We start from the raw sequence: 12,500 nt of genomic DNA on the forward strand, positions 1-12,500 counted from the left end.
GGTGTGTTTCGGACGGCGTTTCGCTTCCGCTACTTGCGAGTGCTTTCGTGGTCCACCCCTCTATAAATACTCGGGAGGCGTCGAAGCCGGTTCTCCAAGCCGGACCCGTAGGTATCGTTGTGTGCTCGCTCTCATTGGCCCGCCTAACCAGAAAATGCCTGCGGTACACCCATTTGGATAAGAGTGCACGCAGATGCGGGCCTCGACGGCTACACATTTCCTCGGGCGGCCGCCTCCCGGCCTCCGTGGAGCGCGGGATGCACGGTCCCATCGACAAGCCTCTCCCGTTTTTACCGTGGCGTCGCGGTTCACCACGGCGGGCGGGTCGGTCTCCTCCGCATAAAAAGGGGGACCCCCGCTTTTTGTTCCACGAAATCGCACAAGCTTTTTTCGCATCCACGGTTTGCCACCGCACACCAAAATGCCGATCCGGCTGCCTACTTTAGCCAACAGGTGGAGCCAGGCGCGCCGTACTTGCGCGGCACTTCCCACGTCCACCGAAGTCGGTGCCAAGGACCACTTTCGGCGCCGGAGCCGCGTACGAGCCTACTCGAGGCGGAAGAACGAAGCCAGCAAGGGCCTGGCCGCAAGTGCGTTCAATTGTCGGGACGTCCAAGTCCCTCGTTCTTCCGTGCTTCCTCTTTCGGCAAGTCGTTGCGGCACCTTCCCAAAGCGCGCAGACCCGCTAATCGCGACGAGCGCGACGTGGCCGTGCCGCCTTTCCCTCGGCAGCAAGCAAAACGCCTGGCAACGTCGACGCTCCCCTAACCGCGATCTCGCACCGTGTTTCGTGTGGCGAATTCAAAAGCCGGCCGGCGCTGCTGCAACCATTACGGTCGGTACGCATACGCCGCGGAGGGCGGGACGGTCATCGGAGCGTGCGGTTCCTCCATCGAGTACTGCGCACCTCGGCCGTCGCATCGCCGTGCCATGACCGGCCGCGCGTCAACGCGAACCGGTGCCAGCGAGATCCCTCGCCTGCAAGAACCGACCGGCAGCCTCCGTCACCCGAGGACGCGGAGGCGCTTGCCGCGGACGGCGGGACGGTATGCACTGGTGCACAGCGGACCCGTCACATCGCCAGTTCCTTGACCGACCGCCGACGCTTGTGCCGTTCCTCTCGTACTTGGCAGTCGCCGCGCGATTGTCGGGTCTCGTTCTTGCACGCTCGAACGGTCGGGAGGGCACTCGGCTGGCGTTTCGGGAACGCGCAGCCTCGCCTTCTACCGACGTAACCACGACTCGCCGTTCGCGCTCCGCCGCTCCTGTTTACAGTACTAGGCGGTCCCGCAGCGGTCGGGTCGCGCATTTCGAGCGCTTCGAGCCACGGTGCAGTGGCGGGTCGAAAGCCGACCTATGAGTGCGTTGCGCCGTTTGTACCCGCGTCCGCCACCTGGCCGACCGTCCAAGGTCGCGGTGTTGGCGTCCGCTGGGCGCAACAATTTGTCACGGGGTGCCGCTCCACATTCAGGCAGCCCCGTGGGGAAAAGCCGACCCCGCGTCCAAACGGGGTCAGCGGCAGAAAGTGTCGGGCGCAGACGCAGCTGAGGCGCTCACCCTTCACAATCCGTTAATGATCCTTCCGCAGGTTCACCTACGGAAACCTTGTTACGACTTTTACTTCCTCTAAATGATCAAGTTTGGTCATCTTTCCAACAGACCGGCGCAACCGAAAGGCCGCGCCGGACATCGGTCCGAAGACCTCACTAAATCATTCAATCGGTAGTAGCGACGGGCGGTGTGTACAAAGGGCAGGGACGTAATCAACGCGAGCTTATGACTCGCGCTTACTGGGAATTCCTCGTTCAAGGGGAACAATTGCAAGCCCCTATCCCAATCACGAAAGAAGTTCCACGGGTTACCCAGTCTTTTCAGACAGGGATAAAGACACGCTGCTTCCTTCAGTGTAGCGCGCGTGCGGCCCCGGACATCTAAGGGCATCACAGACCTGTTATTGCTCTGTTTCGTGCGGCTAGGAGCCGCTTGTCCCTCTAAGAAGGTTGTAAGGTGCTGGGAACCCCGCACCTATTTAATAGGCTAGAGTCTCGTTCGTTATCGGAATTAACCAGACAAATCGCTCCACCAACTAAGAACGGCCATGCACCACCATCCACCGAATCAAGAAAGAGCTCTCAATCTGTCAATCCTCCCAGTGTCCGGGCCGGGTAAGTTTTCCCGTGTTGAGTCAAATTAAGCCGCAGGCTCCACTCCTGGTGGTGCCCTTCCGTCAATTCCTTTAAGTTTCAGCTTTGCAACCATACTTCCCCCGGAACCCAAATACTTTGGTTTCCCGGAAGCTGCCCGCCGAGTCATTTGAGTAACTCAGGCGGATCGCTGGTTGGCATCGTTTATGGTCAGAACTAGGGCGGTATCTGATCGCCTTCGAACCTCTGACTTTCGTTCTTGATCAATGAAAACATTCTTGGCAAATGCTTTCGCAGTAGTTCGTCTTGCGACGGTCCAAGAATTTCACCTCTAGCGCCGCAATACGAATGCCCCCGTCCGTCCCTCTTAATCATTACCTCGTATTCCAAAAACCAACAGAACAGAAACGAGGTCTTGTTCTATTATTCCATGCAAGTTTATTCAGGCGACTCGCCTGCGTTGAGCACTCTAATTTTTTCAAAGTAAAAGCACCGGCCATCTCGAGGCACACAATGAAGTGCACCAAGAAAGAACCGGCATGATGTTCAGTCCGAGCCGTCGCATCGGGTAGATGCACTACTCGTCTGGAACTGAGATCCAACTACGAGCTTTTTAACCGCAGCAGCTTTAGTATACGCTATTGGAGCTGGAATTACCGCGGCTGCTGGCACCAGACTTGCCCTCCAATTGATCCTCGTTAAAGGATTTAGAGTGTACTCATTTCAATTACGGGGCCTCAAAAGAGTCCCGTATTGTTATTTTTCGTCACTACCTCCCCGTGCCGGGAGTGGGTAATTTGCGCGCCTGCTGCCTTCCTTGGATGTGGTAGCCGTTTCTCAGGCTCCCTCTCCGGAATCGAACCCTGATTCTCCGTTACCCGTAACAACCATGGTAAGCAAGTAACCTACCATCGAAAGTTGATAAGGCAGACACTTGAAAGAAACGTCGCCGGCTCGTGGCCATGCGATCAGCACAAAGTTATCCAGAGTCACCACACAATACGGGCCGAAACCCGATCGATCTTGGTCTAATAAAAGCACCCGTTACCCAAAGGGCTCCAGGCTCACTGCATGTATTAGCTCTAGAATTGCCACAGTTATCCAAGTAGGAAGAAACGATCTAAGGAACCATAACTGATTTAATGAGCCATTCGCGGTTTCGCCTTATTTCGGCATGTACTTAGACATGCATGGCTTAATCTTTGAGACAAGCATATGATTACTGGCAGGATCAACCAGGTAATCGTTCGACTGCGCGTCCGTCCTCGCCCTCGGCGGGCCGGACGCAGTCTGTGTGCGGCGGAGGCCACCTTCAGGCGCCCCAACACGCTTATTTTGCACTCCGAGATGACGGCGTTCGAGCTCGCTACGGCACAACCTTCCCGAAAGACGAGTGGGAGCCGTGCGGCAAGAAGCACGTTCATGCTCGCTCTTTTTCGTTGCATCGACTCGGTCGCGCCGTGCGGGTTGCCCAAGCCCGCTGCACTGTCGGTGGACCGGCCGGAACTAGCAACGGAGCCGAGACTGCAAAGCCGCCAGACGACGGGTCACGCCCGCGTCTTCGGCGCTTTCGCATCTGAATCGCCCGAGGACGACACGGAACACACCTCGATATCGTGGTAAAACGGCACCGTCCGACAACCAGCCCCTAACGCATCAAGCGGATGAGGCTGCAGACGACTGCCGTGGATTCCCCTGGAGCAGACCCGAGGACACGCTTGACGAGGCCGAAGCCCGCCGCATATCAGACACCCGGTCGCTTTCGCGTACGCCGCTCACGAGAACCCCCACATAATAGCAGCGATAAGTACCCAGACCTCCTTGGGCCCTAATACGAGCGTACTCGAGAAAATTTCACCGCGGGTGTGCCCCGAAACGTGTGGCATGTTGAGCGTGCCACAAGTCTACGTCGCTCTCAAACCCGCCGAGGTCGTAGAATTTGCGACCCTACTCACGAAATTCCCACCGAGGATACGGCCGCAAACGTACCGCACCTTGGGTAGGCCACGAGTTTGTGCAACACTACGCTGACGGCACAGCACCGAGGTCGTGCGCGCACGCACGGGAAAATTCCGCCGCGGTTTCTGCCGAAAACGTGAGGCACCACGACTCTCCGCAAGTTCGCGTCGACTGCGAAAGACCGAAGTCGTGAACGACGTGTCCGCTACTCGCCGCCGACACGCTGGACACCAAACGTACAACGACTCGACGGCGTCGTAGAGGCCCACGACGCGGTTTTCCTTAACGACGTCTCGGCGTGGCACCGACAGGTTAGAACGGCCGACCAACGTTCCCTGTCCGCCGTTCGGCTCAGTCGAAGGGCTCGGCGACTTCGGCAACGCTGCGAAGCCGCACGGTGACGCACGCCATGTCCCCATTTTTTTTTTTCTTTCTGCGTCTGCCGGGGTGCCCCTATAATAGCAGCGATAAGCACCCAGACCGCCGTGGGTCGCTCGCCCCGGCTGACGTGGTTTTTCGTACTCCTGCGGCGGTCGCCGTCAAGCACGTCCAAATACGCTACTTTCGTGGGCGCATTCACGCTCTTTCGCTTCGCCGGAGTGCCAGCACTCACTCTGCCAAAAACGGCGAACATCCGAGCGGCGGTTCCCACTTTTGCGTCGGCGTCGCAAACCCCGCCCCGGCAGACGAGGTTTGCCGTACTCGTGCGACGGTGGCCGGCGGGCACGTCGAAAGACGCCGATATCGTGCGCGAATTGGCGCACCTTGGCTTCACCGGAGTGCCGCCACTGACTCCTCCAAAAACGGCGAAGATCCGAGCGGCGCTTCCCACTTTCGCATCGGCGTCCCGAACTCCGCCCCGGCTGACGCGGTTTACCGTACTCGTGCGACGGTCGCCGGCGAGCACGTGGAAAGACGCCGATATCGTGCCCGAATCGGCTCCGTTCGGCTTCGCCGGAGTGCCAGCACTGGCTCGGCGAAAGACGACGAACATCCGAGCGACGGTTCTCACTATTGCGTACGCGTCGCAAACCCCGCCCCGGCAGACGCACTTTGCCGTACTCGTGCGACGGTCGCCGGCGAGCACGTAGAAAGACGCCGATATCGTGCCGGAATCGGCCCCGTTTGGCTTCGCCGGAGTGCCAGCACTCACTCGGCCACAAACGGCGAACATCCGAGCGGCGGTTCCCACTTAGCCGTCGGCGTCCCGAACTCCGCCCCGGCAGACGCGGTTGCCGAGCTCGTGCGACTAGCGACCGCGAAGCCGTCTCGCGACGCCGCTTTCGTGCGCGGCTCCCACTGCGACCTGGGTCACCCGAGGTCGACGAGCAAAAAAGAATGTCGAAAAAAATTTTTTTTTTTTTTGCGTCTGCCGGGGTGCCCCTATAATAGCAGCGATAAGCACCCAGACCGCCATGGGTCGCTCGCCCCGGCTGACGTGGTTTTTCGTTTTCCTGCGGTGGTCGTCGTCAAGCACGTCCAAACACGCCACTTTCGTGGGCGCATTCGCGCTCTTTCGCTTCGCCGGAGTGCCAGCACTCACTCTGCCAAAAACGGCGAACATCCGAGCGGCGGTTCCCACTTTTGCGTCGGCGTCGCAAACCCCGCCCCGGCAGACGAGGTTTGCCGTACTCGTGCGACGGTGGCCGGCGGGCACGTCGAAAGACGCCGATATCGTGCGCGAATTGGCGCACCTTGGCTTCACCGGAGTGCCGCCACTGACTCCTCCAAAAACGGCGAAGATCCGAGCGGCGCTTCCCACTTTCGCATCGGCGTCCCGAACTCCGCCCCGGCTGACGCGGTTTACCGTACTCGTGCGACGGTCGCCGGCGAGCACGTGGAAAGACGCCGATATCGTGCCCGAATCGGCTCCGTTCGGCTTCGCCGGATTGCCAGCACTGGCTCGGCGAAAGACGACGAACATCCGAGCGACGGTTCTCACTATTGCGTACGCGTCGCAAACCCCGCCCCGGCAGACGCACTTTGCCGTACTCGTGCGACGGTCGCCGGCGAGCACGTAGAAAGACGCCGATATCGTGCCGGAATCGGCCCCGTTTGGCTTCGCCGGAGTGCCAGCACTCACTCGGCCACAAACGGCGAACATCCGAGCGGCGGTTCCCACTTAGCCGTCGGCGTCCCGAACTCCGCCCCGGCAGACGCGGTTGCCGAGCTCGTGCGACTAGCGACCGCGAAGCCGTCTCGCGACGCCGCTTTCGTGCGCGGCTCCCACTGCGACCTGGGTCACCCGAGGTCGACGAGCAAAAAAGAATGTCGAAAAAAATTTTTTTTTTTTTTTTGCGTCTGCCGGGGTGCCCCTATAATAGCAGCGATAAGCACCCAGACCGCCATGGGTCGCTCGCCCCGGCTGACGTGGTTTTTCGTTTTCCTGCGGTGGTCGTCGTCAAGCACGTCCAAACACGCCACTTTCGTGGGCGCATTCGCGCTCTTTCGCTTCGCCGGAGTGCCAGCACTCACTCTGCCAAAAACGGCGAACATCCTAGTGGCGGTTCCCACTTTTGCGTCGGCGTCGCCAACCCCGCCCCGGCATACGCGGTTTGCCGTACTCGTGCGGCGGTGGCCGGCGGGCACGTCGAAAGACACCGATATCGTGCGCGAGTCGATGCTTCTTGGTCTCGCAGGAGGGCCGCCACTCACTCCTGCAAAAACGGCGAAGATCCGAGCGGCGCTTCCCACTTTTTCGTCGGCGTCGCAAACCTCGCCCCGGCAGACGCGCTTTGCCGTACTCGTGCGACGGTCGCCGGCGAGCACGTCGAAATACGCCGATATCGTGCCCGAATCGGCCCCGTTTCGCTTCGCCGGAGTGCCAGCACTCGCTCGGCCAAAGACGACGAACATCCGAGCGACGGTTCCCACTATTGCGTACGCGTCGCGAACCCCGCCCCGGCAGACGCGGTTTGCCGTACTCGTGCGGCGGTGGCCGGCGGGCACGTCGAAAGACGCCGATATCGTGCACGAATTGGCGCTCCTTGGCTTCACCGGAGTGCCAGCACTCACTCGGCCAAAAACGGCGAACATCCGAGCAGCGGTACCCACTTAGCCGTCGGCATCCCGAACTCCGCGCCGGCTGACGCGGTTGCCGAGCTCGTGCGACTAGCGACCGCGAACGCGTCTCGCGACGCCGCTTTCGTGCGCGGCTCCCATTGCGACCTGGGTTACCCGAGCTCGACCAGCAAAAAAGAAGGTCGAAAATTTTTTTTTTTTTTTCTGCGTCTGCCGGGGTGCCCCTATAATAGCAGCGATAAGCACCCAGACCGCCGTGTGTCGCTCGCCCCGGCTGACGTGGTTTTTCGTACTCCTGCAGCGGTCGCCGTCACGCACGTCCAAATACGCCACTTTCGTGGGCGCATTCGCGCTCTTTCGCGTCGCCGGAGTGCCAGCACTCACTCTGCCAAAAACGGCCAACATCCGAGCGGCGGTTCCCACTTTTGCGTCGGCGTCGTAAACCCCGCCCCGGCAGACGCGGTTTGCCCTACTCGTGCGACGGTCGCCGGCGAGCGCGTCGAAAGACGCCGATATCGTGCGCTAATTGGCGCTCCCTGGCTTCTCCGGAGTGCCGCCACTCACTCCTCCAAAAACGGCGAAGATCCGAGCGGCGTTCTCCACTTTCGCATCGGCGTCCCGAACTCCGCCCGGGCTGACGCGGTTTACCGTACTCGTGCGACGGTCGCCGGCGGGCACGTCGAAAGACGCCGATATCGTGCCGTAATCGGCCCCGTTTGGCTTCGCCCGTGTGCCAGCACTCACTCGGCCAAAAACGGCGAACATCCGAGCAGCGTTTCCCACTTTCGCATCGGCGTCCCGAAGCCCGCCCCGGCAGACGCGGTTTGCCCTACTCGAGCGACGGTCGCCGGCGATCACGTCGAAAGGCGCCGAATTCGTGCACGAATCGATGCTTCTTGGTCTCGCAGGAGGGCCGCCACTCACTCCTGCAAAAACGGCGAAGATCCGAGTTGCGCTTCCCACTTTTTCGTCGGCGTCCCGAACTACGCCCCGGCTGACGCGGTTTACCGTACTCGTGCGACGGTCGCCGGCGGGCACTTCAAAATACGCCGATTTCGTGGGCGCATTCACGCTGTTTCGCTTCCCCGGAGTGCCAACACTCACTCTGCCGAAAGCGGCGATCATCCGAGCGGCGGTTCCCACTTTTGCGTCGGCTTCGCAAACGGCGCCCCGGCAGACGCGCTCGTGCGACGTACTCGTGCGACGGTCGCCGGCGAGCACGTCGAAAGACGCCGATATCGTGCTCGAATCGACCCCGTTTCGCTTCGCCGGAGTGCTGCCAGTCACGGCGCAGAAAACGGCGAACAAGTGTTTTTTTTTTTTTTTTTCCTAGAATTTGTGTTATAGAAGGCACATTTGATATCGGACGATAATTTTCAACTTTATCACGCGCACCGATTTTCGTGTAGAGGTTTGCAAGTTTATGGGAATTTCTCCACTTGGAATAATGCGATTTAGTAGTACTACGAGAACTTCATGGATGTACTCAAGGGTACGGGGCAAGTCAGTTACGTCAACACCTGCAGATTTTTTACACTTCAAACTGAAAATTGTTGGTTGTGAGTCCTCGTGTGATATTAAAGGCCGATTCGCTAACACATAGAACAAAGAAAGAAAGGAAGAAAAAACGCCCGCGCTCGCTCAAGAAACCTGGGTTCGCAACAAGTGGCAACAACAAGCAACCGAGCGAGTGCGCCAAAACCCGTGGCGGCCGAACAAACGCGAAGTCCCAACCGCGTCAGCCGGGGCGGCACGGGACAGGAAAAATCACTTCAGCCGGGGCGGCGGGGCACCGAATAAACCTCGTCACCTCGTCGCAGGATAAAAGAGGAAACAAAAAGTCTAAACAGCGTCTGCTGGAGCGAATGCGTAATAAAACAACAACAACAACAAAAAAAAAAAACACCCGCGCTCAAGAAGTCTGCAATCACCACAAAAGGCGACTGTGACCGAGCAGCGTCAGCCGGGGCCGTGCGGAAACGGAAAAACCGCGACTACCGGGGCGTCGAGGCACCGAAAAATCCACTTCAGCCGCGGCGAAAAAAAAAAACAAAAAGAAAGACGGAGGGGGGGGGGGGGAACCACGTCTGCCGGGGCGAAGGAAAAAAAAAAAACGCGTCTGCCGGGGCGAGCCCGGGTGCGGCACCACCGGGAAAACTGTGGCAAACAGACATGGCGATCGAGTGAGTGGGCCGCCAGCCAGGCTCAGCCAAAAAGTGCAAAGTCCGAACTGCGTCAGCCGGGGCGGCAAAAACCACGTCAGCCGGGGCGGCGCAAAAAACCGCGTCTGCCGGGGCGGCACGAAACCGCGTCAGCCGGGGCGGCGCGAAAACTGCGTCAGCCGGGGCGAAAGAAAAAAAAAAAAAAAACGCGTCTGCCGGGGCGAGCCCGGGTGCGGCACCACCGGGAAAACTGTGGCAAACAGACATGGCGATCGAGTGAGTGGGCCGCCAGCCAGGCACAGCCGAAAAGTGCAAAGTCCGAACCGTGTCAGCCGGGGCGGCAAAAAACCGCGTCAGCCGGGGCGGCGCAAAAAACCGCGTCTGCCGGGGCGGCACGAAACCGCGTCTGCCGGGGCGGCGCGAAAACTGCGTCAGCCGGGGCGAGCCCGGGTGCGGCACCACCGGGAAAACTGTGGCAAACAGACATGGCGATCGAGTGAGTGGGCCGCCAGCCAGGCTCAGCCAAAAAGTGCCAAGTCCGAACTGCGTCAGCCGGGGCGGCAAAAAACCGCGTCAGCCGGGGCGGCGCAAAAAACCGCGTCTGCCGGGGCGGCGCGAAAACCGCGTCTGCCGGGGCGGCGCGAAAACTGCGTCAGCCGGGGCGAAAGAAAAAAAAAAACGCGTCTGCCGGGGCGAGCCCGGGTGCGGCACCACCGGGAAAACTGTGGCAAACAGACATGGCGATCGAGTGAGTGGGCCGCCAGCAAGGCTCAGCCAAAAAGTGCTAAGTCCGAACTGCGTCAGCTGGGGCGGCAAAAAACCGCGTCTGCCGGGGCGGCACGAAACCGCGTCAGCCGGGGCGGCGCGAAAACCGCGTCTGCCGGGGCGGCACGAAACCGCGTCAGCCGGGGCGGCGCGAAAACTGCGTCAGCCGGGGCGAGCCCGGGTGCGGCACCACCGGGAAAACTGTGGCAAACAGACATGGCGATCGAGTGAGTGGGCCGCCAGCCAGGCACAGCCGAAAAGTGCTAAGTCCGAACTGCGTCAGCCGGGGCGGCAAAAACCGCGTCAGCCGGGGCGGCGCGAAAACCGCGTCTGCCGGGGCGGCACGAAACCGCGTCAGCCGGGGCGGCGCGAAAACTGCGTCAGCCGGGGCGAGCCCGGGTGCGGCACCACCGGGAAAACTGTGGCTAACAGACATGGCGATCGAGTGAGTGGGCCACCAGCCAGGCTCAGCCAAAAAGTGCTAAGTCCGAACTGCGTCAGCCGGGGCGGCAAAAACCGCGTCAGCCGGGGCGGCGCAAAAAACCGCGTCTGCCGGGGCGGCACGAAACCGCGTCAGCCGGGGCGGCGCGAAAACTGCGTCAGCCGGGGCGAAAGAAAAAAAAAAACGCGTCTGCCGGGGCGAGCCCGGGTGCGGCACCACCGGGAAAACTGTGGCAAACAGACATGGCGATCGAGTGAGTGGGCCGCCAGCCAGGCACAGCCGAAAAGTGCCAAGTCCGAACTGCGTCAGCCGGGGCGGCAAAAAACCGCGTCAGCCGGGGCGGCGCAAAAAACCGCGTCTGCCGGGGCGGCACGAAACCGCGTCAGCCGGGGCGGCGCGAAAACTGCGTCAGCCGGGGCGAGCCCGGGTGCGGCACCACCGGGAAAACTGTGGCAAACAGACATGGCGATCGAGTGAGTGGGCCGCCAGCCAGGCTCAGCCAAAAAGTGCCAAGTCCGAACTGCGTCAGCCGGGGCGGCGCAAAAAACCGCGTCTGCCGGGGCGGCGCGAAAACCGCGTCTGCCGGGGCGGCGCGAAAACTGCGTCAGCCGGGGCGAAAGAAAAAAAAAACGCGTCTGCCGGGGCGGCAAAAAACCGCGTCTGCCGGGGCGGCACGAAACCGCGTCAGCCGGGGCGGCGCGAAAACCGCGTCTGCCGGGGCGGCACGAAACCGCGTCAGCCGGGGCGAGCCCGGGTGCGGCACCACCGGGAAAACTGTGGCAAACAGACATGGCGATCGAGTGAGTGGGCCGCCAGCCAGGCACAGCCGAAAAGTGCTAAGTCCGAACTGCGTCAGCCGGGGCGGCAAAAACCGCGTCAGCCGGGGCGGCGCAAAAACCGCGTCTGCCGGGGCGAATGCAAAAAAAACAAAGAAAAAAGCCCGCGCTTAATCAAAAGAAAACAAAGAAAAAAGCTTGCGCTTAATCAAAAGAAAACAAACAAAAAAAGTTCGCGCTTAAGCCTGGCGGTGGAACCACCGGGGCAAACAGACCTGGCGATCGAGTGAGTGGGCCGCCAGCCGGGGTGAGCCAAAAAGTGCAAAGTCGGAACCGCGTCAGCCGGGGCGGCGCGAAAACCGCGTCAGCCGGGGCGGCGCAAAAACTGCGTCAGCCGGGGCGGCACGGAAAAACGAAAACCGCGTCAGCCGGGGCGGCACGGAAAAACGAAAACCACGTCAGCCGGGGCGACATCAAAATGAGGAAAAAAAAAAAAAACTGCCTTAGGACACCTGCGTACACTTTCATGCGTTTGGGCATATCTCTCTGTAACACGCGCGCCCCTCGTTACGCGCGGCACTCTGTTTTCTCCGACACCCATATTTCGGCGGCATGTGGCACGCGCGCCCGTCCCTACGCACGGCACACCGCAGTGCTTTCTCGATATTTTTCTTTTCCTCCAACACCGTCATCTATAGGCTTTTAGTGACCTGTTGCTCGTGGCAAAAGTTCGCTAGCTCTGACACCTCTTGCATGCGCACCGTTTTTGCGCACGGTGCTATGCCGCAAAGCACGGCAGTCGCATGCGTTTCTCTCAGGCACCTCTTTTTTGACACAACGCTGTGGTGCTTAGAAACACACCCGCCGCTTTTGCGCACAGAACTCCACCGTACAGCACGGTAGTCACGTTTGTTCCACACGAACAGCAGTGTGCATCGTGCTACGACACTTTGAAAGCTTTTTCTTCCGAGTCTCGACCGCGCTGTTCCTTTCGTACTTGGCGCGGTTTTGGGACCAGCTTTGTTTTAAACCCCTACTGCGCGCCGTTCCTTTCGTACTTGGCGCGGTTCAGGGTTTGTTTCGAGCCCTTAGCCGCGCTGTTCCCTCCGTACTTGGCGCGGTTTAGGGTCGAGCTTTGTCTCGAGCCCTCTCCGCGCCGTTCCTTCCGTACTTGGCGCGGTTTAGGGTTTGTTTCGAGCCCTTAGCCGCGCTGTTCCCTCCGTACTTGGCG

At 60.4% G+C, this 12,500-nt stretch overlaps 1 non-coding gene across 1 annotated transcript; it reads right to left on the minus strand.

The window, feature by feature from the left end:
* Positions 1-1,571: 1,571 nt before the first annotated feature.
* On the minus strand, positions 1,572-3,386 carry LOC142793663 (small subunit ribosomal RNA). The gene has a single exon (XR_012891724.1). It is a non-coding gene; the product is annotated as a small subunit ribosomal RNA (ribosomal RNA).
* Between the last annotated feature and the right edge of the window lie 9,114 nt (positions 3,387-12,500).

This window comes from Rhipicephalus microplus, unplaced genomic scaffold (assembly GCF_043290135.1).
Source record: "Rhipicephalus microplus isolate Deutch F79 unplaced genomic scaffold, USDA_Rmic scaffold_317, whole genome shotgun sequence".
Taxonomy (NCBI): domain Eukaryota; kingdom Metazoa; phylum Arthropoda; class Arachnida; order Ixodida; family Ixodidae; genus Rhipicephalus; species Rhipicephalus microplus.